The following is a 26,170-nucleotide window of genomic DNA, read 5'->3' on the forward strand; positions in this document are numbered from 1 at the left end:
CGTCTATGAGAATATAGGAGAATATGATGTTTGTTAGTGAGAAGCTTTCGATTGTTGTTTCTAAAAATGGAGAGGAGGCTAATCTGCAGTGGATCTGTTAGTTAACGTGAATTAAAGGCAGGGTACATGATCTCTGAAAGCCAATGTTGACATTTGAAATCATTTAAACAAACACGCCCCTACCCCAATAGAATCTGGACCTTCTTTTGATAAGCCCACCCCGCACATACACAACCCAGGCAACGATGTCAGTTAGTAGACACACACCTTACTGCTGATTGGCTACAAGTGTGTTTTGGTACCCGGCCCGACTCCCTTTTCCAAAACATATTACAGAAATCGTGCACTCCGCCTTTAAATTTTTATTTTGTCTTTCAATAAATTTATGTTTTAAATCCTCTATATCAAGTAATTTATGTATTTGAAATATTAAAACTCAGCGTGTGTTTTGATGACCGCTCTTAATGGGATCTCTAACAGAAGTCTTTCACAAAAACACAATTATCTCAGCTATTTTTTGTTTGAAAGCAGAGGGTTTGTTCTTTTATTTGATATATTGTATGTTTACATATTTAAAGAAGACTTTTGTGAAAATCATCAAAAATTCTGGTGCTGGCTGGCACCTTTTTTTTAAACGCTGGTGGGGAAAGAGTTAAGGTAGCTTATTTTTATTAAAATATGGGGCTGCGAGAAAATAGTCAATATAAAGAGTGGGGCTGGTGTGATGCAGGCGGCAGGGACAGCATGATTATTTCAACCCAGTGATATGATAACACACATGCCCTTGCAGCCAAAACAGCAGCCCAGCCCACTGGAAGTTCTCTCAGTGCTCCAGATTAGCCAATCAGGGCCTGTCTTTACATGTTTGACGCAACTAGCTCCTACAAAAAGTTAAAAGTGAAAGACAATTTAAACAGAAAGTATAGTTGGTATGCCGTTATTTCATAAACATGGTCCCCTGTCAGCACTGAAATATTTTTATAATAATTTAAAGTAAACATGTATATTTAAATATGTACCTGCCTTACTTCCTTTTAATTTCAACATTGATGATGATCGTTGATGGTGGTGAGTACAGCATCTGTTTACTTTATGGGCTTAACTGCTTCACTTATTTATGTAAATGCAGACAACTTGTGTTATTTTATGCATGGCTTTTATAAATACAGTGTTTTACCTTTTTCCTAAAATCACGGCAACACATTTACAACTCTTTCTATATTTTAGAAATAAATATATTTGAAAGCATTTATATTCACATTGGAAAAAACTTAACAGGCTTGAAAAAATGTAAATTAAATATATTTTAACTGCAATAGTATACTTATATAAGCCTACTTATAATATTTTTACTTATAGGCCTACTTTATACATTTTATACAAACTTTTATATTTTGCCCCAAAAAACTATATTTTTTTCTGTATGGGTTGTAAAATTAGAATTGTGTTGCTCCTGAAATACATTTTGAAATATATGTTAATATATGAAGGTTAAAACCAAATATATTTTCAAAATCAAAAATATATTTAATTAAGCTTTACTTTCTACAACATGTATTTAACATATATTCAAAACAGTTTTTGCCAGAGAGATGTATTTTTTGCCATATGGAATTTAAACACACAATCCACTTATTAGACTTATCAGATGGCATGTTGGTGGTATGCACTTGGAGGTGTGCCTACAGGAACAGGGTTGGGAAATGTTCCCACGTTCCCAAAGAGAGGTTTTGTCAGGTTATGCTTACTTGGGAGTACCAATTTGTCTACCAAATACACAAACATTCAGGGTTTTCCGTGAAGCCTTTTTCAAATTTCATATATGAAAATTAGGACAAATCGGGGTAGCTGCAGGTCGGAGGGTTTTGCGTGCCAACCGGTAGAGGGGCTGTGTCAAAAGGTTTATGTAAAAGCTTAGTTGTGTTACACATCAATGTTAGTATCTGTTAATTTTAACATTAGTAGAAAACTAGTTAATTTTAATGTTTTTGTGATATTTTTGTCTTCTGGGTTTAAAGGGACATTAAGTAGGATTTACCCCCATCTAGTGGTGAAATTGTATTTTGCATTCAAACGAACAGTGCTCTCTAGCGCCTCGCTTTTCCAAATGGGTGTTGCAACTACAGTAGCCATTGTGAACTCACTGATCTCCTTGTCCGTTTCAGCTGGTTCACGTGTTCTGAATGAAAACATGTTGTGGAAACGCGTTGGTAGGCTAGTGCTTTTTGTCCCTCTCTGCTATTATAGTTTATCAATACGGCAGAACGACATGGAAGCCTCCTTGGACTTACCCGTTCAATGTAAGTAAAGAGAAGAAATTCTAAGTTGTTATGCATCTCGCGCATTTGCATGCATATGATTAGAAACAAGTACCAAATAGCACAAATCTACTTAACAAAGACGAGTGGATGTTATTTTCTGTGTGTGTCTGCTTCGTAACTTTTAAAAATCCTGCGTCAAAATGAACAGAAACTAAATGACTCTAGTGGACATTCCATTGAAAGCTGCAACGATTTTTACCAGGAGTATTGCATTTCAGGTTAAGTAGGCAGAGGTACATATCGTGAGTGAGCCTGGGTTGGAAATGATCACTGACAGTGCATCTTATTATTAACTCTTTCACCACCAGCGTTTTTAAAAAAAAGTTGCCAGCCAGCGCCAGCGTTTTTGTTTAATGCCTTCCAGAAAATGTTCTTCTTTAAATATATAAACATACATGAAAGAACAGACCCTCTGCTTTCAAAAAAAAAAAAAAAAACGTTTCATCCTACCTTCAGTGGTTCTTTTGTAATCAGCTTTTGAATATGGGTAGGTTTCTGCAAAAACACCACATTTTGAGCAAAAAGCAGAGATAATTCCATTTTTGTGACTGACTTTTCACAGAGATCCAATTCAGAGCGATCTTTAAAACAGACACGGACATGCAGCCGCTTGCCATAGGCAGGGCCGGCCCTGGGCATAGGCGGAATAGGCAAATGCTAAGGGCGCCGCCGACCCCTTGGGGCGTCCGTGCGCCCAAATTATTATTTTTTTTTAATATATGTATATAAACATTTTACTATAAATATTTAATTCTGCACAAGAAAACAGCAGTTATTAATGAATTATTAGTATCTCGGAAGATCGTGCTTGTTAAATAGCTCTATACTGCACTGAAGCGGCAGTTTAAAATATAAACCCAGAATTCAGCGAACGTCAAGACAAAGAAAACGGAAACAACAATCAGACCGAGATGCAGAATTTACATAATGTTACACAGACCATGTTTAAATTTCAATGTTTCTGGACAGAAATACCAACTTGTTCACTTTGTTTGGTAAGTGCTGGCCGCGGTGCTGAAGACGCGCTCGGACGGAGTACTGGTGGCACATGCACAGATATTTACGTGCAAGCCATTGGAAACTATTATTCGTTATTATATAATTATTATTCGTTATTTAACTTTATTACTTTCACTTAAGAAGAGTTCTGCACTTTTTATTTCAACATTTCTCTTTATATAAATTCTATTTTGTACTTAAATCTATAATTTCGTTACTAACCCAACGAACTCATCTGCGCTTTCCGATAGGTTGCACGTAAGGGGAAAAGTATAGCTTTCTTCTACTTGAAAAGAGTTGTGCATTTTTAAACTTTAAAAAAAAATATCTCTTTACCAAAAACATTTTTTTCTTCTATTTCAAATCTATAGTTTCGTTATTTTACTAACCCAACTAATGACTCGTCCGCTTTCCAATAGATTATGCAATATCTGTGCATAAGGTTTGTATTTTAAACTGCCGCTTCAGTGCAGTATAGCCACATATTGCGGATAATAGCGGTATTGCGGAAAGACGGAAAATCTTGTCATTGGCGGGGAAGCGTTTTCTCTTAATTGACCAGATATCTCGTCAATGGCGGTGAAAGAGTTAAGTGTTTTGTTAGTTCCAAAAATGTAACACTTACGAATGATCAAGCTGCAAATGTTTAGCTCTCCAAATTTATTTTCCACTTCCTTCCCTTCATGCCATATTAACACCAAACACTGTTCTTTCCAATTGTTCCCAAGACCTTGTGGATGGCATCTCCAGGTGTTTTGCCTCAGAGGAGGCTTAGGTAATGGACCTATAATAAAAAATAAATTAATATTACTTTGGAACAGATAGCTTCTTCAATTCATAATCCATGTACTGTGGATACTTGCAATTAAAAATGTTAAAAAAGTAACCCAGGTAAAAAAAGTATTGAATGTACCAAAAATACACTTAAATGCCAGCAAGAACTGTCAGGATCCTGCCATAAGAGTCTTGTTTTATGTTTATGTTTTAGTATAATGGCAGGGTTCTGACAGCCTCATGTTCTATGGCTCATAGCCAGAGGCGCACCTTGTCAACAGGCAAGGCAGGCAACTGCTTGGAGCCCCGAGCCACTAGAGGGCCCCCGAGTTTGTTTCTCGGATGGCCAGCTACACCCGGTAGATGAACATAGATACTCAACATGACTGCATATCAAAATTCCGATTGGATGGAATGTTGATTGACATTGGCTTAGCCCAGTCAAAATCCAACCCAGGTGGATAACTTGCCAGTTTCGAAAATGAACGTAGCGAATGGGTGACGTTGTATCGTTCAGTCGTGCTGTCGCAGTTGATCCGTACGGATCACGACCCACGGTTTGGCTTGCGATTGCCAGATTAATACGCAAATTTAAATAGGAAAAGTTTATTATTTGCACGTGTTTCAAAGGCTTGCAAATGCTAACACTCAAGTGATTTAAAACAATTTAACCGCAAAAAGGCGCTAAAGTGAGCAGCCTCGTACCCACATGCGGTTTAATGTGTCCGGTCCAGCTCCAGTCAGGCACGTGCCCAAGTGTAAATCTCATGTTCAAATTTAAGCAGTTAACTAGTGCAATCCTTTACAAAGACAATCGCGGCAAATACGGATATGCAATGTAGTTACCAATTTATGCTTGTAAAAGCAACAAAGCAGTCGCAATGACGCGTACACGCACATATTCATGTCCGTGCGCGTCTTTGCGTTCATTCGCGCACAACCGCATTCAAAAGACGCCACGCGAGTGAGTTAGCTTATGAAAACATGACGAGACTAAAGGGAGTTTCTAAATAACAATGCAAATCCTATTTTGACTCGATCATTATTGGCTTCTGTAGATGGACATCAGAAATGTTTTGTGCACAGCAGGGAAAGGAAAGCAGAAAGGAGAGATGATAAGTTTAAGGGAGGTAAGACAAACTACATCCTCACCCTGTCAGGTCTCAAACATTATCAAACAAATCTCAGGAAAACCTCTTGTCAAGTCTATAGAATTGCATTGTTGCTGAGAAAATCAACATACGTATGTGTTATACTGTTCTGTATTTTCAGATATGAAATTAATATTTAGTTTACTAATATTTAACTCTAGGACACTAACTTACATAACAGTTAGCAGTAACTTTACTGAGATTATTTAGTATAGCAGTCATAAAATGACTGGTTTCTTAAAACATTCTTGTAAAAAGAAGTTATTAATCATTGCTATCATTGTATAATGTAGAAAATATTTCTCTGCTGTCATTATTTCCAAACATGTTATGTCATTTATGCCTCCAAACATGTTAATAATGTTAGGTATGATGAAGATTACACTTGTATATATGTATCTTTCGCAGTAACTGTTGCACTGTAGAATAGTGGGTTAAGCAAAGGACATTGTATAAAAGTTTTGCACACTTCTTGCACACAGAGATTTTTCTGCTTGGGGCCCCCATAGACCCTAGAATCGCCTCTGCTCATAGCCGTGCCATGGCTATGGCCTTGTATATTGGGTCATGTGCCTCCGGTGTCTCGTCTCTTGTCTCCGCCCCCCCTGTTCTCCCAGCTCATCATTTAATCATTAGTTCCGTACCCTCACCTCTTTCCCCTTGTTATCCTGTTTAGTTGTTCATATTTAATGCCCTCATGTTCTCAGTCCTCTGCTCGTTCGTTTTGTATCACATATGTGTTATCTTGTATAGTGTTTATATCGTTGTCAAGTTTAGTCTAAGTCATCTGTTAGTATTTCGTGTTTGTTGTATTTGATATAATGCCTGTATTCCCTGAATACCTTGCATCTACCTGATTCAACAATAAATCATCCCCCAACACATGAATGAATGTACTATTTTAATACATCAAAGTCACAGTGTTTAGAAGTAGGTCTTTCTTACCGTTGGGTTGAGTGTGTAGGTAGGTATTCAGTAACCTTGGGCGGTGCCAGTACCAGCCTCAGCCAGGTTCAACCTCGGAGCTCAGATTTAAAGTCTTGTTCAATTATGAATTATAATCTTATAATGAATAACTTCACTCAGAGACTCATTTAAAGAATATTTTACGAATCACCATTAATAGCTGGCTTCAGTTTAATGAACAAAGTTTTCCATAACAAACAATAATGAATCAAAACAATAATGCGATCAGTCTTCACCACGAAGTTCGGCCCCGATCCCTTTGCAACATCAGTATTTATAGACTCCAACCCATGTGTAATTGCAGAGATGTTTCCTACACCCCCCCACACTCAGGCGTATGCACTTTTCACCTTTCGACTCTTTGGGTGACCGAAACCCGAACTCACACTTACATACATACATATCAGTAAAATAAAAATATAATTGAACTTCAGTTCACTCCTTTGTGGGTTTGTCACATCTCCCACCCAACATGTTGTTTTAACTATCCCACAGTTTAAAGAGACAAATATGTCTCGTGTACACACATCTCATCAAAGAAAAACAGGAAAAAACATACATGATTGGCATGAGCGAGTTTCACACCCTCGCTTCTAAAAGCTTTTCCCACTCCACTTCTATATGAAAAGCGTATCTGTTAAAAGCCACAGATATGATCATACTAACACCTTTGTATTTTAATATGCAAAGCCTATTTGCTAAAAACTATAGATATCTATAGTTTTTAGCAAATAGGCTTTGCATATTAAAATACAAAGGTGTTAGTATGATCATATTAACACTCACACCCAGCCGGCGTTGTATCTTTAGATTCTCAAAGATGCAACCTCGCCTGTTACAATGTTCACCTCTGTTCCAATAGAGAAGTTACTGACTTGGTCAATTCTCGTATCATCCTTATCAAAACCCTGTTTTGTTGTTCTTGTTTCTTAATTACTTTAATCATCAGGCTTGTAGTCTTGATGAATTCTTCTTTTGTTTATTAAAGCGTTTTCTTCCCCTCTTGTCTCTTCTCTGCTCCTTTTTAATCCATCTGTCTTTTTCTTTTTGCAGACCTTGATTGATCAAATCATTAACATTAATTTCAACCTGCTGTGGGCAACTAGTATATTGCATTTCATCTTGTATACCATCTGATACAACATGTTTCATGTACAGGGTCGTATGTTTTGCTCCCATGTGGGCTTTTGTTTTGTCAGTGTTTTCTGTTCAACCCCAAGATCGTCTGCATTTGGGTTCATCTCTCCAACAATCCTCACAAGAACATCTGAACAAAGGTGAAAAGAGTAATAAAATATTCTACTTAAGAAAAAGTACTGTTACTTTAATAATATTTTACTTGAGTACAAGTGAAGTTACTGGTTCAAAAATCTACCTAAGTAAAGGAAAAAGTAGGTCATTTTAACTTTACTCAGTAAAATTTTAAAGAGTTACTTTTTTACAGCGGGGTGAAGTGGGGGATTCTAGTATAGTTCAAATAGGACAAGGGAATATAAATCCCAAACTAGTAGTAACACCTTAACAAATAAAGTGCAATAACAAAAAAGTAAATAAAATAAAAAACTTTTTTCTAACTAGGAAACAGCTGGACGACTTCTCTAATCTAAAATGACGTATCTTGTTTATCATTTGTTTCGACCTTGTTTCTCATAATAATCGTGGTGAGAACAATCGTGGCATAGTCGTAGCATTGCACCTGGGCTCTTTTAATTATGAAACTAAACTGAGAAAACAAAAGTTTAACCGGGTGTCATCATCATAAACTTGTGTAGAAACAATAGGCCTAGTATAATATTAATACAGTGTATGATCAGTAATATACCCAACAAAAACTACTATCGTAGTTTCCGTCGTCTGATTGGTCTGATTGCCCTTTCGCAAGGACTTCTGTGTTGGCAAAGTGCGCGAAGCCTGCTGCAGTGCGGGCTTCGCTGAAGACCGCATCAAGGGGGAAAGGAGGCGCTGATGAGCACACTTCAAAGCGTAAAAATGACAGATGGGACACCCTACGGACTCGTAGACTAAGCGAGAACGCGCAATTTAAGGTCACGAGACCGAAAGTCCACATGAAGTGCGCCATTTGGGACAGGGCCTATATATTCCCCCCTCATGGACTTCTGAGTCCATCAAACATGAGGGGGTACTTTTAAGAAAACCATCACATAATGAGAGTGCTGCAGCAGAACGTTGTCGCACATAATGTTAGTACATGCTAAGAGCTTTCATGGATCAAAGGTTCCATGCAGATCCTAACACAGACGCAGTTAAGAACAGAAACAAGAACCAAAAACCTTCCCAAAATGGTACAATTTTTGTTTGTTTAAGTGAGTATATTAGATTAAAGGAAAGGAAAAAAGCTTCTTGGACCCTGTACATTCTAAAGGAACCCAAATATGAAAATGTTCAAAAACAATTCATATCTCATTATTTGTTATTAAGAAAAAGAAAGGCACATGTCAAATTCAGTAACTTTAAAAGGTGTAAAACTTATCATCACTAAAAATAATGCAGAAAGAAACTATATTTATCAAAATAAGTCAGTATGAATGCAGGTAAAGAAATACTACAATAGTGTAATAGAACAGTAACATTTCAGTATAGTACATATCAGTAGTCAAAGTATCTAGATAATCTACTTTAGTAATATAATGGTGTTGTGTGTGTGGTTTTGGTGCAACGAGTATGATTCCAGTGGCTCCGTGGTGATGGAACCCAGAGATTCTTCGTTCTCAGAGGAACCCCTGGCTTTTCTGGTCACCAGGGGCGCTATCTGAGACGCTCTTTAGTGTAGTTGTTGGTGTGAAGTTGTGCTCTCATATCTGTGTTTATAATTTGTATCTATGTGTATTATATGGTATATTTCACTTCTTTACATTGTCCCCAGTTGTGCGGCCGAGCTAGACAATTTGTCACCTGGATTTTATATCTAAAAAAGACACCAGGACCTACAGTCACCACACAAGAGGGGAAATTAAAGATGAAAACAAAGATAAAAACAAAATGTATCTAACTTCCTGCCTACTCAGGACTAATGATTTGTAACTAATACTGAAAAAAAAAAACTATAAAAGAAATACAATTACAATCTAGCTCCCTCACTTACCAAAAACAAATCACAAACGGGTGTAAAGTAAAAACAAAACAAAGTGTTGTGACATTTTAATTCATAGTTTTATAAGCATAGTCGGGCAGTGGTGTAGGCCGCCACAATTAACACAGCCCAAACCCTTTATTCATTACAATGTAAATATGAAAAATTCCCATTTGAAAACAAGTTTATATTTAACGCTGCATTATTGTCACTGTAATAATGTGCGATGTGCATGTCCACAGGTTCTGCGTGTCATTATCAGACTCTGAGATCGTTGTACCTGCAACCTGTTGCTCTCTCTCATCACTTGCTCAAGTTCATCCCTCAAGTGCAGCAGCTCCGCTGTTTACATATTTCAGCTATGTAAATAATAATAACGGAAGTTTTTACTCGTATTCGCAGGTGCAAGAACTGGACAATACATTAACCTCTCAATCTGTCACCCAACAACAGAAGACAGAGAAGTGGGCAAATGACTAATCTTCTGGTAGATTTTACCGTTAAAAAGCTTAACATTTCCATTCATGATATCAACAAGAAAACTAAAATCTTACTTGTAACTGTACAAATCACGTTTCTGCCGCTGTGGCAATTACTTGAAGTAAACTTCGGCTTATAGAGATGTTCCCTGGGTTGCTTTAAATGCTCTTATTTATTTATATTCATAAAACGCATCAACAAAACATACTTTAAAATTAAGAAACAAATGGTATGAAACGAAATTCGTTTCAAAGAAGTAAACAAAACTTATTAAGTGGTCAACGATTATGTCTGACCCTTGATCATATTAACCTTCAATCCATTACAACGCCCCATATGACGTTTAAAATTACTTTTTGTCTTTCTTAATAAGCAAATTTATTTGAAACAAATAATAAAAAACATTACAACAATATTCAAACACAACACAACAATACTCAAACATAAATATAAAACAAACATAATTTCTTTCAGAATCCATGTTTAAAACAAGCTAGTCTAGCGTTTATAATCTGTGACAATATTTGGTGGCACTTGGTTTACTATTTTGAGCAAAACCTCCATTGCAACAATCCATTTAACGGAACTGGTGCCCTCAATTTCATGACAAGCTCAATGCCAGTGGGCGGATCCTCCCATTTGAGATGTACACAAAACTTCATTTCTAGTAATTTAATTATTTAATTATTAGTAAACTATTAGTATTACTATTAGTAAAATCTTTTGGTTGCATATGAATGATGATAATAGAGCACACACGCCACATACACAACATATGGTAAATAAGATTCACAGTTCACCACTTGGTGTTTATAGAATAATTAGTGGGGGCATGATTTATTATTGTTTGCTAAACCCCAACGCAACCTTTGCACCCTAAATTTGAAGTGGATATTGTAAAGTTACCTAATTGAAATAAGCTTGTGCCTTAAAATCCCTTAATGTCTTAAAAGGCAGTCAAAATGTTTATCTTTTGCATAATTGTTTTGGCAAAACATCTGTCATAGCCTTGTTTTAGGCAGGCACGCACGCACACATACAATTATATTAACGCATTTATGGTTAATGAACTCAAACGCGTTAACGTATCAATGCAAAAAATTAATCTAATTTATTAGAGGCTTTGTAATTAATCGAAATTAATCACATTTTAATTGCATATAAATATTTGCCTGAGAACATTGGGAAGTTATTTTTTACATGGATTCTTAGTATACCATTGAATAATGACTGAATACATAAACTTAAGCAACAAAATATTGTTTATTTTTGTTCAACAAAGTCGTTGTACTCGGAGTCGGGCTAACGTCCATGCTAGCTGCTATATGTTTTGAATTGAGATGATACACATAAAAATGTGAATATAAATTTTAAGGTAAATAAATCGATTACAGAAATGCTGTCAGATTTAATAAAACTCTGATGAATGAAAATGTGATATATTTTACATTTGAACAGAAAAATAGATTATGTTATTTAATGAATATGTGTAATACTGATCATTTATTCCAGTGTTGTTTTCCACAGCAAGCCACTGTTTTGTTTGTTACTGGAATGTTACTGGGATCACATTAAACTTTAGCTTGTGTCGCTTTAATAGAAACACACCTCTCATAAGTTTCCTTCAGGTATTTATTTTTACTTCTAGTTAATATTTACATTAACAGAAAAAAAAGAAGATTCAAACAGATTCAAGTAATAAAAAGGGAAGTGTTTTAAGTCTCGATTAGGCCAATACAAAATCGATTGTCTCTGTAACACTCATGTGATCTGACTGCAAGATGTGCAGACATGTGGACCATTCACAAAGCAAACAGAAAGTATAATTACAAACATCATTAATTCACAAAAAGACAAAAATATGCGTTCTAAGCGTAAGACGTGGTGTATGTTAATGACAAGACACACAGATCAACTAAATAACAAATAAAGCTTAAATAGTGGCATGCCTATAAATGACCGTAAACAACAAAATAGGCACGCATCAGGATCTCCTTCACGGCTTGCTTGACTGTGTATTTATAAAACTTTAGTTGTATTGACCGTAGCCAAAAGATTTGCCTATATGCCACTGGATATGACTGGAATATAGGCAAATTATTTGTTATTATTTGTTTTTTATTACTGACCATTTACTTGTCTTTAAGAACAAATTCATCTTGAATAAAAAAGCATTTAGGTCAGGTCAACGTTTCTAAATAATTTTTGGTCCCAATTTTACTGGTAGACCACTGTTTGAAGAATTTGTTGGGTCTAATATGTCACAGTTTACTTTATTTTGCTATATGTCCTTGTCCCCCTCAGTTTTAAAATTGTAAACAAACCGATCAGAGGCCCCATTGACTTCCATAGTATTCTTTTTTCCAACAGAAGACAAAAGAAAAATCACTTCTGTATCTTTAAAAATATACATTTATTTAATTTATAGAATGAAAAAAGAAGAGTTATTATTGATTTAATTCTATACATGTTTCTTAATACTACTGTATTTATAACTTTATTATCAGTTTTGTATAATTTCTAGATTTGTTTTTATTTGATTTTTCTTACTTCCCTTATTTCTGAGGCAGTGGCGGATGCAGAACGTGACATATGGGTGGGCATGGATTAGTCCGGGTGGGCCTGAATCTATGGGTGTCACTTTTGAATAAGAAACTATAACAAGTCTATAAAATTCGTCAAAACTTCAGGAATCACAAGCGTATTGGTGAGAACACTAATTTAAACAGCATACACACACACCCGAACTGCACCTCACATTTTTGACATTATTGATATACTTTAAATTGTAATGCAACATGACATTAATTAAGCCTTTTGGGTAAAAAAAATTTTTGGGGTGTCATAGCCTACAAAAACGAACCTGCACACAGTGACAAGAAATATATATGAACACAAAAAAACTAATACTTTTTAAAATAGCCTATTAAAACTGTTGAACTCCGAGTGTGCAGTTTTATCATAACTCGTGTGAAAACAAACAGACGTTACACCATCTCATCACTTCAGCATCCACTGCTTTATTTTTGCTTTATTATGGCAGAAGAACATGCCTGGACATACAGCGTAAACACGTAGCGGCGTAATGACGTAACAACATGATGTCATCACGCATAAGCGCAATACAATGACAAGAGTGCAATACTTTAACACCCCCACTCGCTCTTGGCTCATTGTGTCATTTAGAAAAACAATAAACAAAAGAAAAACAAGTCTTCACTTTAGCACAAATAATGTAAACATACATTTTCACATTTTTATGTACCAAACATATCTTGAACAAAACTCTTTAGTTTTTGCCTTGTAGGTGGCTTTGTCATAATACTGTGGGACAGTATTCCAAAATGACTTTACCATCATTCAAAATGTCTCTTATAAAATGGTATTTGATATCAATGTGCTTGCACCTTTGCCTAGAGATTGGATTTCTGGCTAGTGCTATGGTACCTTGATTGTCCTCATACACCTTTGTTTGTGTATATTGATATGTGTCCATACACTTGAGTAGCTGTTTTAAGTAGATACATTCCTGCATGGCTAATGCCAAGGACATGTACTCCGCTTCACAAGTAGATAAGGCCACTGTTGATTGTTTTCTGGTTTTCCATGAAATCAAAGAACTTCCTTCACTTAGATTGACACAATATCCTGAGGTACTACGTCTGTCTTTTGTATCTGACGCCCAGTCAGCATCACTATATACTCTTAGACCTAGTTTCTCTGTGTCATTTCTTCTGAAGCATAGTTCCTGTTTTGTTGTACCTTTAAGGTATCTGAACACATGCTTTACTGTGTTCCAGTGTTGTTCTGTTGGTTCAGCAAAATGTTGAGATAGTTTACTGACAACAAAACTTAAATCTGGTCGTGTGCAAGTGGACAAATAGATTAAACTTCCCACTGCCTCTCTGAACTTCTTTGGCTCTTTCATTTTTTCAGCATCTTCTGAATAATCAAGCTTAGGTTCACATGGGGTTTCTCTAGATTTACAATCCTGCATACCAAAACGATCTAGTATTTTACACACATATCTCTCCTGTGACATTTTGACTAGACCATCTGTTTATTCAAAGTCTATGCCCAAGAAATGTTTCAACCTTCCCATATCTTTCATTTTGAACCTTTCAGTTAGCATTTTCTTTACACTTTTCAGAACACTTTCATTGTTAGCAGCTATAATTAGGTCATCAACCCATACAATCAGTATTACTTTCTCATTATGCTTTTCCTTTGTATATACACAGTTATCAGCTGAGTTTTGTTTAAAACCATTCTCAGTTAAACAAACATGTAACTTAGCATTCCAGTTTCTACCTGATTGTTTGAGGCCATAGAGAGATTTCTCTAATTTGCATACCAGTTTTTCACCAGTCTTAGATTTTTGTTCATAACCTTCCGGTTGTTCCATATATATTTCGTGGTCAATTTGTGCATGCAAATAAGCTGTCTCAACGTCCATTTGATGTAAGATCAAGGGCCCTATTTTAACGATCTGAAACGCAAGTGCGAAGCGCAACGCGCAAGTGAGTTTGTGGGCGGATCTTGGGCGCTGTTGCTATTTTCCCGGCGTGAGAAATAACTCTTGCGCCGGGCGCAAATCAATAAGGGGTTGGTCTGAAGTAGGTTCATTATTCATAGGTGTGGTTTGGGCGTAACGTCAAAAAAACCAATTAGAACGCTAGCCAACATTCCCTTTAAACGCAAGGGCGCAAGTTCCATGGCGGGTTGCTATTATTATGACGGATTTACCAGGCGCACGCCAGGAGCGGTTCACAGCCGAGGAGACCGACGTCCTTGTACGGGGGAATCCCACGCTTGCCAGCATAAATCGGGCACGCCGTGTAACGGGAGGTGGATCTGCCTCAGGACTTGACGCCAGCAGAGGACATCGCTGCGTCCACCCTCACCGCTGAAAGGGTTTGGGGGCTTTGAAATCGGACCCAAGAAACGCAAGCAAGGTCCAACCCCAAAGTACTCTTACAAATCAAGTTCATATACATTAAGGTTTCTTATGAAAACATTTTAATTATTATTTACATAAAATAAACGTAATACAGCCACACAACAAAGTTATGAAAATATTTTAATCGTTATTTGCATGAGAATAAATAAAAACGATCACCACAATGCTCACCACTATGATTCCCCTTATCTCGTGTATTAATATTTTTAAGTGTAACAATTTATGATTTGCAAAAATAACTGTTGCATCTGTGAAGATTAGATAAGCAAAGTGTATGCGCGTTGTGCACCCTATACATTATGGTCAAGCATGCGCCCTTAAAATAGCATAATGAACAACGCGCAACGCGCCACTGACTTTAAACTTTTTTTTTCTGGTCAGTGGCGCAATTGTTTTTTGAAACTGCAAAATAGCATCAGGGATGGTTTGCGCCGGAACACGCCTCTTTTTTTGCGCTGAACCACCCAGGGAGCGCAAGTTCATTCCCTAGTTTGCCGACGTGCTTCTGTGACGGGAAAAACCCGCTGTGCGCCGGGGCAAAATACGAATGATACATGCGTCACGGACAAAGTCAATTGCGCTGGGTGCAAGATAGAGCCCCAAGTCTTCTTGTGCTGCTTTTTGCATAACCACTCTCACACTTGTCATATCTGCTGTGGGTGAGAATGTCTCATCATAGTCAGTCCCTTGTTTCTGACTGTAGCCTTTTGCGACAAACCTTGCTTTGTATTTTTCAGATCCATCAATGTCTCTCTTAATTGTGTAAACCCATCTGCCTCCAACAGGTTGTTTTCCTGGTGGCAAATGAGTAAGTGTAAAGGTTTTGGTCTCCTCCAGCGATCGCATTTCTTTGTCCATGGCTTCCCTCCAATGCTTTGATTTTGTTGATGTTATGGCGTCCTGGTAGGTTATTGGCATATCACATACAGCTCTATAACAAAAGTCTATGCATGTTTGCAGTTTGTCCTCCGCATTTTCAACCTCGAAATCCTGTAAATGAGCTGGTCTCCTCCTCGTCCTTGGTGGGTTCCTTCTAATTACAGTCTCAGATGGTTTACCTGGCTGTGGAGGTTCAGTCTGTTCAGGCAAAGTCTCTGAAAAAACACTCTGAATGCCTTGATTTGGATTTTCCTCACTTTCATCAACATTTTTCTCTCTGCCAACGATCTTAGGAGTTATATCCACACATTCTGTGTAAGATTCAGATGTTTGTGTTTCCCTTTCTTTGGTTGTCCTAGTTGTGAACTTCACTAACCTGTGTTTTTGGACCTTTTCTGTGTTGGGGTAGTACACCAGGTAAGCCGGGCTGTTTTTATCATAGCCGATGAAAACGCCTTGTTCACATCTGGAGTCCAATTTGCCTTTCTCTTGTTTGTAAGCGAAACATGTTGATCCAAATTTCTGGATTTTGGAAACATCTGGCTTTTTGCCTACGAACAGCTCGTATGGTGTTTTCTTTGTACGTCTATTGTAGCACCTGTTTCTCACATAGGCTGATGTTTGCATGGCGTAGTTCCACAAGTTATCTGGTAACTCACTTTCTATCAGTAAGCATCTGCTCATGTCGTAGAGGGTTCTCCAACCTCTCTCCGCTGTGCCATTCTGGTGAGGTGAATAAGGTGCAGACGTCTCATGTCGGATCTTATTCTTTGTTAACAGGGCTTGAAAATCTCGACTCGTAAACTCAGTGCCATTGTCTGGACGAATACACTTGACTTCTCCATAGGGTGCTATGTCTGCTAGAAACTTTTCTGTAGCTTGTAGCGTGTCAGCTTTAGACTTCAGAAAGTACACTAAAATAGTACCTGAGTAGTCATCTGTAAAAGACTGTGTATATTTGTGTCCTTCTTTGCTCTGTATTGGCATAGGTCCGGCCAAGTCAGTGTGGATCAGTTCTAAGGGTTTCTTTGCCTTTCTGTCTGGCTCCCTGTTTCTTGTCTGAGTGAATTTTCCCTGTGTACACACTTCACATAACTGATTTGCTCTGGTTATGTTTCCTTTTATATCCATGCCTTTAACTACACCTTGTAACTTTTGTATGTCTTCGTAGTTACAATGTCCAAAAATTTCATGCCAGGTTTGTAAATCGTGACAAACTTTACATTGGTCAACATTCTCTTCAATAGTTGGCAAATAGTACAAGTTTCCACTTTCATGAATCTCAAACCTGCTGCCGTCTTTAGTTACCATGTGACTGTTCCCTCTCTTGAAGGTGATTGTTGCTCCTCCGTTTATTGCTCTCGCTACTGAGAAGATGTCATTTGGGTACGAAGGCATGTATAGAGCGTCCCTCAGTTGTGCTCTGTGGTGTCGTCCAGCGCTGTCAACGAAATAAACAACTGCTGTTCCTCTTTGTTGTGCCATTCCACTGCACTTTGTCCCGTCGGCTAGTTCTACTGAATGAGTCTCAGATTGAAAAGAGCTGTCAAAACTTTTGAACTTTTTGATGTCATTTACAATATGAGATGTCGCTCCAGCATCTACCATTATACCTTTCTTCTTTACGTTGTCTTGTTGTCTTCCATATTCTGAAGACATGGTCTTGGTCACTGTCTTGTTCATCTGCAACCTTTCTAGCACCATCTTTCTCTCCCTTTTTCTTGCATAGGAATTCTGCATGTGTACTATTTTTGCAATGATTACACCACACTCTTTTGTAGCATTTTCTTGCTTTATGTCCTTTCAATCCGCATTTATAACATGTCACATTGACATCTTCATCTTTTCTGTCTTTAGTGTGTGACTTGAAAGGGCCTCGTGATTCTCTCGTGTGTGCTTTCATCACATTATCTGTGGCTTCTGTGCTTTTCATTTTCTCCGCCTCCTCGTAAATCCGTAATCTTCTTTTAAAGTCAATAAACGTAACGTCGTCTTCATTTTGCGTTATGTGTATTGCTAGTGGTTTAAAAGAGTCTGGTAATCCGCGGAGAATCATAGCTATGGTTAGCCCGTCACTCATGGTTTCTCCTGCATCTCTTAGGGCAGTGATGAGGTTCTCTGCTCTTAAGTAATCGGTAACACTCTCGTTGTCCATCATGCGTAGCTGAATTAACGATGTGTACATATTTATTATGCGTGGCTTACTTCGTTAAGCTTAATAACGCGTAATATGTCGCGTAACAGACTTACTCAAGATGTTCGCTTGTTTTCGTGACTGGGCCCATAACCTGTTGAACTCCGAGTGCGCAGTTTTATCATAACTCGTGTGAAAACAAACAGACGTTACACCATCTCATCACTTCAGCATCCACTGCTTTATTTTCCTCACATGGCAGAAGAACATGCCTGGACTTACAGCGTAAACACGTAGCGGCGTAATGACGTAACAACATGATGTCATCACGCATAAGCGCAATACAATGACAAGAGTGCAATACTTTAACAAAAACTGTTTAAATAAATTAAGCTACTAAATGCTTAAAATGAAGCTTCTAACATCATATTCTCTACATGCAAATCCCTAATTTTCGTTCTCACATATTTAAGTTAACTTACTAAGTAAAGAAAGAAAAAGGGAATTGCTAGAATAATGTTAGACTCTGAGGTTAAACGAAATGACAAAAAAATAAACATTTAATTCACTTTTTGATGAGCATAAGAGCAAGCGGGTAGCCTACTCGTAAAGAGCGGAGCCGAGGAGCGCGCATATCAGACGTGAACACGAAAGAAATAATGGGTTTAATTATGCTTTCACTTCATTTCCTGACAGTTTCACTTGTTAGTGGGGATAGTAATGACTAACACGATGACACCGAATTACATACAATATAATTACCTAACTAAATCTGAGAGAATGCAAACACATTTCAATATTTTTCCTCTGCCCGACGGGCAGGGCGCAGATACATTTTTGTAGCCCGACAGGAATTCGCCATAGCCCCGGGACGTCGGGGTAGCGATTTTGCGAGCCCTGCATAGGTTTGTTTTGTAGAAAGACTTTCTTTAAAGTGAATTTCGTTTTGTATAAATTGTATCTTAATATTAATCAATGTTTAATCAAACAATTGCCTTGATTTAAATAATAAGAAGCAAACCAAGAACGTCTGTGGTGTGGATTGAAGTGAACCCACTATATTTCCGCAGCCTACGTCTTTCTGCTTTTAATGCATTTCTTAAATTAATGTCTCAATTACACAGTAGGCTTATAGGTTGTTATGATAGGCTATTTGTTGCTTAAAAGCAATAGGCTATAAAGTGTAGCAATAAACGTGGCGTGACTTATAGTGCTGAGTTAGAGAGCTGATAGGCTATATCAAACAACCTAACTGTGATCAGATGTTTTCTTTCTATTTTTTACCCCGCTATCATATTTGTTGTGTGTTTATGTTATTGAGAGGAAAGCGCACAGCCCATATTGATAACGTGTTGTTATTCAAAATACGTTTTCCACTTGCTTGAAAAAAAAGTTCTCAAAGTGATCATGGCTGAAAGCTGCTCGGGAATATTTTTCTCATTAGAACCATAATGTAACGCAACATTCAACTTCTTTATAATAGTTTTTAGATAGTTATCAGGCTTACTTATAATTTTACTGTTTTTAACGTAACATGCAATAGATAAAATACACCGTATAAAGTAGTATCCATGTCTAACTATACAGAGTAGTATTTTTTTACATTTCTGATTGGGCGGGCCAGCTGTCAATCTGGGCGGGCCCAGGCCCGTCCAGGCCCGCCCACAGCTCCGCGCCTGTGAGGTACACTCAGTTAAAAATGTCTGTCCTCACCACTGCAGCAGACATGACTGTTTTGTCAGTCCTACATTTTAAAATGCTTTACTGTATTTTTATTTTAGTACTGTTGGAGATCGGGGATGGTAAGTATCGTTTATCAGAACCTCGGCATGTACCTCTTTCTATCTGTCAGTTTATAATTTTTATATCCCTTTAATTCTCCCCGAAGTTAAAGGCTTCTGTTCAGTTTGATGATTTAGAGATTTTTACAATTTAACTGAAATGTGGGCTTTTCTATGAAAAATCATCATTTTGACTGCAATCCTAATTTCTACATTGAATTTGCTTAATTGGTTGTATTATTTGTTGTCCTCTTATTCTTGGGAAGTTTACTGTTGGTAATGTGGATTAAACAATATGATGCACATTTAAAAAAAATGCAAAATTCTCAGTAAACTGCACTGAATTTGGTCCAATTGCCATTTCAGTTGCATGTTTGTCTTTTTGTAGTTTAAAAGTTTAAATATGGTCTGCTTAATGAGACATTCAACATGTGTAATACTGAGGGCTTCAGAACAACTGAGAAGCACTGCTTTAAAGGTGGACAGCTGATTCCATCTAGTGTATCTAGTTTTTTTAGTACAACTAAAACAACAGTTTTTGTACAAACTGGTGTTAGCTTTCAGTTTGTGCCATCTTTCTTTAGTCCTAAATGTTTAATTATTTAATAATTAATAAATGTTTTAGGGTTCACAGTGAAGGGTTCCTCAGGACCTCTGGTTGTTCCTCTGGGAGGTTCAGTGGTTCTGCCCTGTTCTGTTGATTCACTCTTACCACTGAAAGATCTGGAGGTGGAATGGAGAAGATCAGACTCACAGACTCTCATTCATCTGTATCAAGATGAAGATATTAGACCAGAGGCTCAACATCAGGATTATCATGATAGAGCTCATTTATTCACTGAAGACATTAAACATGGAAACTTCTCCCTCCTGTTAAACAATCTGACAGCTGAAGATGAGGGACAATACACATGTAAAGTTTACTCTGGACAAGAGTCTGAGGAAACTGTCATTGAAGTAAAATTCAGTGGTAAAGAAACACTCTTCTGTGAAATTCCCTTCATATCCAATTTTATGTATAGAAAGTTATTTTGTATATAAAAATAAACTTTTTATTTCTCAGAGCATTTGATATTATCAGGATCAAGTCAGTCGATATCAGCGTATGTTGGTGATGATGTCACTCTGAGCTGCTCTGTGAACTCTCACATCAAACCTGAAGAGATTGAAGAGGTTTCATGGAGGAAAACAGATAAAGATGAAGATCCTAGTTCTTCTATACCAAGACAATGAGGTTTTATCATATGCATCAGATGAACGATACAGAGACAGAGTTGAGTTCTTCACTGATGAAATCCACAGAGGAAACTTCTCTCTCAGACTGAAGAGAGTCAGAACTGAAGATAAAGGAGTTTACATCTGTCAAGTGTTTACTGGAGAACTTTCAGCAAACACAACTGTTAAACTGGAACAACTGGGTGAGTATCAGAAAAGCAAAAAAAAAAAAAACTTAAAAGAAAAATTAGAAACTCAAAGTGATCATTTTAACTTATGGCTTACAGGCTTCTCATTTTTACACATCATGGTGTTAATTCTCTGTATTACTGCCTGTGGATTTGCTCTTCTGTTCTGCTCTCTCATCTACTGCACATCAAATAAAAAAGGTACATTTGGATTTGTAATATTCTTAATTGCTTGATAAAACAAGTTTCTGGCTTTTCAGCAGGGGTTTCTTCTGATTCTTTATTGTCAGCCACCAGAGTTTAATGTCAGGTTGCAGATGGCAACAGCACACTATGTCCCATCTGAGTATTTATATGACAAGTGTTAAATATGATTAATAAAATTCACAGTGTGGCTGAAGCATGGATAGCTTTCACAAAAATGTTGGGCAAACTACTGTAAGGGTTTTTCACCTGCAACCTCCAAAGGTGCAGTAGTTCCTCCGTGAGCCAGTTGTTAACGTTTTATTTAAAGGTGAAAACTGGAAGTTTTAGCGACAATTGCAACCAGCTGCTTAGTCCAAATGTCACTCCCCTTTTCGAAACTCTTAAGCTATGGCAGCTGGCAAAGGACAAGCACGTCATTGTCTGAGGGTGCATCCCAATTCAAGTGCTGCATCATTCGAAGGCCTTATTCAAAGGCCAATGACATCACCAAGCCAGAAAGTAAGCTGTCCCACAATTCTGAGGCTTAGGCTGTTTTCACATATGTTGGTGCGCACCGTGGTGCGGCCTCGGAGCGCACCAAAATACATTGTATCATTTTTCAACACTCCGTGTTCACATATTTGTTTTTTTACTGTACTTTTTTGCCGCACTGTACACCATGTGACAACGGTCAGCACTGTCATTGGTCTCTGACAGCTCTTACCGTCTCATGACCACCCCCACGTTTCCACGACAACCAGCCTGACAGGGAGAGCGCAGTTATCGAGATGTGGAGATAAATGATGCACGTCTTTGCGAAGTTTCTTTGCTTTTACGCGAAATTGCGTAGCTGTTCTATTAAAGCCTTTCTCTCGGAGCCGTTTGCTAAAAGCCTGTAATGTCACTATTTGTGTGTGGAGGACAGCTATGCATTTATAAAATCATCAGCTCAAACGTAAAGGAGACAGCGAATCTCAGCAACGGACCAGGATTGGCTTAACCCACAATATAACACCCGGCTCACGTCATGACGGAAGCCCAGTGGCTCAAACATGTGGACAACTTCCTGTATTTGGTTCGGCCCCAGGTCCAGCAGTGTTCACACCACAGGTGGGTCGCCCCAGAGTTCGGCGAAAGCCGCTCCGAGACCACCTGTTTAGAGCGGTCTCGGCCGTTTAGTGCGCACCCGAGTGCGGCTGTTGTGTTCACACTGACCCAAACGAACCGTACTCGGAGCGACACGTCATTTGGGCCGACCTAAACAGTGTATATGTGAAAACACCCTTCAAAATGCCTCCAAATGCATCCCTCGTTTACCGTGAAGCTTCACAGCCTTGACTATCCCAGGATTCAATGCCTGTCTGTGATGTCTGGGTATTTTAAAACAAACATTCATAGTTAAATTAAAGGGTAAGGTCCTAAGGTCCTTGTCACGTCTCACTCTGCGCTGGTTATTTGATATTTGATCACGTCATCCTCACCTCATTTTCGGCTGAATAATTTTGGTTGCCGAACATTCAGTGCATCCCTATTTGATATAGTTGCTAGTTGTCCTCAGTGTGAAAATATTTTTGTTGTCCTGTTTTATTCTGATGTTTCCATGGTGTCATTTCACTGTCATTTTCACAGAAAGCTTAGTCTAGGCTTAAATCCTCAATTGTTTCTGCAATATTTTTGTTTTGTTTTACCCTTGTGGACTTTTTGTCACTGCTTGTCACCAAAATTATGGGTTGTTTTAACCCCTTGTTTGGTCAAATATAAAAAAAAATTGGGGTAAATTTCAACCCAGCGGGATGTGTTGAAAATAACCCAGCATTTTTAGTGTGTAATAAAACTAGGGGTGCTCCGATAAATGCCGAAATACACTAATCATTCCAGACCGATAACTATTCTGAATTCCGCAGCCGATCTTATTCACAGCTATTTCATGTACTACGGCTTTTGATCTAGCCTGGTTAAAACCAGACCATTCTCAGTAGTAACTGAGTTATGGTCTGGCAAATCTTCATAGACAAATCATTTCAAAAGGGGCGTCACCAACGGACATCTCTCAAATGCCTCTGGGCGCAATTGGATAGACCTAAAACCAATCACAGCGATGAAGGAGATGACGTATGCAGAGCTATATCAGACTTTTACCGGATTCAGTCGGTAAGACAGCGATAATATCTTTTTTTTTTTAGATATGAAGGCTTTGAGTGTTTTCTTTGCTCGGGTTTTAACGAAAAGGAAAAGTTTAAATCAGGGCTCTGAACCGGTTCAAGGAACGAAAACGAAAACCGGAAACGAACGAAATTTTAACAGGAACAAAAACGAAAACGAAAACAAAATCAATTTTAATCGTTCTGAACAGAAACGTTTATTTAAAATTCCCATTAACCGGTTAATAACGTTATTTTATCGTTTTCTTTAATATTGTACTTATCAGTGACCAATCATGATTTGAACAGTACAACATGTGACTTTGACGCATCAAGCGTGAGTGACTTTGACACATAGCGTGAGTGAAATGCCCGCGCAGCAGTCAGCGAGTCTCCGGCCCGATAGCATTTGTCTTAAATAACCACAAAGCTACCCATCAAATGTTCAGAGGTATGTTTAAGTTAAAACTTGCTTGGAAATACAGTATGAAGATGCAAACTGTAACTCAAAAAAGCCAGGGGACTTATACCACTGTCAATAACTTTTTAGATGGGTCGCCACCAAGAAATTCCTTTTCGTTATTATTTTTCTTACGACAAGCTGTCTTAACAAGTCTGTCTGCAATATTGAAGGATGTGGGGGAGAAGAACAGTAGCCGGGAATCACTGAGGTAACTTACAGAGGCACATTTAACATAAACATCCAGCAGAGTATGCTGCGGGTTCAACCAGAAAAAGACATGGTTGAAAACGGGTCGTTTTTCAGCTGTTTATACTTAAAATGAATGCAGGTATTTCTTTTGTGGTTTTAACAATTAATGAAATGTTGAAGTTTAGTTATATCATGTGTTATGTTATTATTTTTGTGTGAAAATTAGTCTGGATGCATGCTTTTGTTAAAGTATAGCCTGAATTAAAATAACGTTATTAACCGGTATTTTTTCTAAGTAAACCGTTTTCGGAACGTAAATGTTCAATGAGGAACGCAAAAACGGAAACGTTAAAATATCGATTCTGCTCGGAGTGAAACGATTGATAATTTTTTTCGTTTTTAAGCCCTGGTTTAAATCACTTAAAACAGACGTGATAGCTGATTCGAACGAGTGATGTTCCATGGCAGCATCCATCTTTGTAATGTACAAAATCTGCTTCACTGTTGCTGCGCTGTCGTCATTGTGTAAAACCCGCCCCAACGTTTCTGATTGGTGCCACGAATTTCTGCTTTAGAAATGGGCTTGAATGACCTCTTTGCCAGACTACTTGCAGAGCAAATAAAAATTTGCCGGGAGTTGTCTGGGTTTTCCCAGGCTACTTCAGTAAGTCCTAATCAATCTGAAATCACTGTTAGTTTGAGTCGTTTATAGCATGCATTTGAAAAAGCAACACTCGTCAAACATAATCATTATACATATTCTTATCATGAAAATACCTGAAAAGGTTTGAAGAACAGCAATATAAATATATCCTTTAAGCCATTTACTGGAGCTGCTTGTCTATGGTTCTTCGTCTGCAGCGCATATTGAGTTTCTGCACGAGAGCGCCCTCTGGCTTTTGGATGTAGCAGCATTTCATTGTAATTCATTGAGAAGCATAGCAAGCATCATCGGCCGATTTATCGGAGCACCCCTAAATTAAACTGTTTTTGCATCTTTCATGTAGACACCAGCAGAATTCTCCAGGCTCTCACGGTGTCTCTTGTCATTTGTCCAAACATTTGTTTGTTCATTGCTTTCATCATCTGGGGTGTTACTGAGGGTAAGTATTATTCTTTGGTGTTTTTATGCTTTATACTTATGTAAGGTATAGACGGTTTCATCGGACGCATGTGCGGAGACGCGAGTACGGTGACGCGAGTAAGCGTCTGGTCGGAACTTTACTTCCGACCTCTGTTTGTTTAATGGTCTGACTAGTTGAACTCTTAAACAAATACCTCGTCGAAAATAACAATTTCTATGTAATCTACGTGTTGTTAATTTTGCTTTTTATATAAATAAATTAAAAGGACTTTGTTGTTATTGATTCTTAGTAAAGTGTACCGGAAGTTACATGTGTTCCACGAAAGCCATTTGTTTATGTTGTTACTGCTGAAATCATCTATAAAGATGGGCCATTGAATTATTAGCATTATTTTTAAATAATTCAAATGACCGGAGTCAATTATTTTGCTTGTTTTAAGACATTTGACAGGTTAGGTGTACATTTTACAGAAAAATAATCAACACCCATGGAACATTTCTCAACCAATCAGAATAAAGCATTCAACAGACCAGTGGTATATATATATATATATCCTAAATGAACTTTAAAACCACATAAACTGCAGCAGCCTGTCTATGTACAGATCAAACAGTGCACACCATAGTTAGCATACTATTATTCATTAAAAGCGGACAATATTGGGTTTAGTGGCCAACAAGATTGATAGCAGATTTTAAATTGTATGTTTTTGGTGTCCTGCCCCAGCCAAGCAACTGCTAATCTTTAAAAAAATGGCTTTCTCCAGGAGCTATGTAAACTTTTTAATGGTGCAGTCTGGCATAAAATGAGTTTGACACACTTATTTGATTTATGTATATCTTTTCATTGCTCTTACCATACCTTAATGTTTTTTTATATTTCATATGTTCATCATTGTTGTATAGGATTTCTAAAGGAAACCATCACTTGCAGTGCACTTTATATTCTCAGGCCTGCCATGTTGTTTTGGGCTGTGCCTTATTTAGATGATCTTCAAGGTATGTTTTGCTGTGGAAGGTTTTTATGTAAATCAGCAAATGCGCACATTCAATTAGTTGGTTAAGTAGATTTTATAATACAAGTTAAATCAGCTATATGTGTTACTGCAATGTTATTAAATTAGTTTTCTATATTTAAACGTATTACATTTTTAATTGGTATGTTCAA

The 26,170-nt window shown here is 37.6% G+C and overlaps 1 pseudogene; it reads left to right on the plus strand.

The window, feature by feature from the left end:
• The first annotated feature begins 890 nt into the window (after positions 1-890).
• LOC135768410 (uncharacterized) overlaps positions 891-26,170 on the plus strand; it is a 48,044-nt pseudogene continuing 22,764 nt past the window's right edge.

The sequence above is a fragment of the Paramisgurnus dabryanus genome, chromosome 3, assembly GCF_030506205.2.
Source record: "Paramisgurnus dabryanus chromosome 3, PD_genome_1.1, whole genome shotgun sequence".
Taxonomy (NCBI): domain Eukaryota; kingdom Metazoa; phylum Chordata; class Actinopteri; order Cypriniformes; family Cobitidae; genus Paramisgurnus; species Paramisgurnus dabryanus.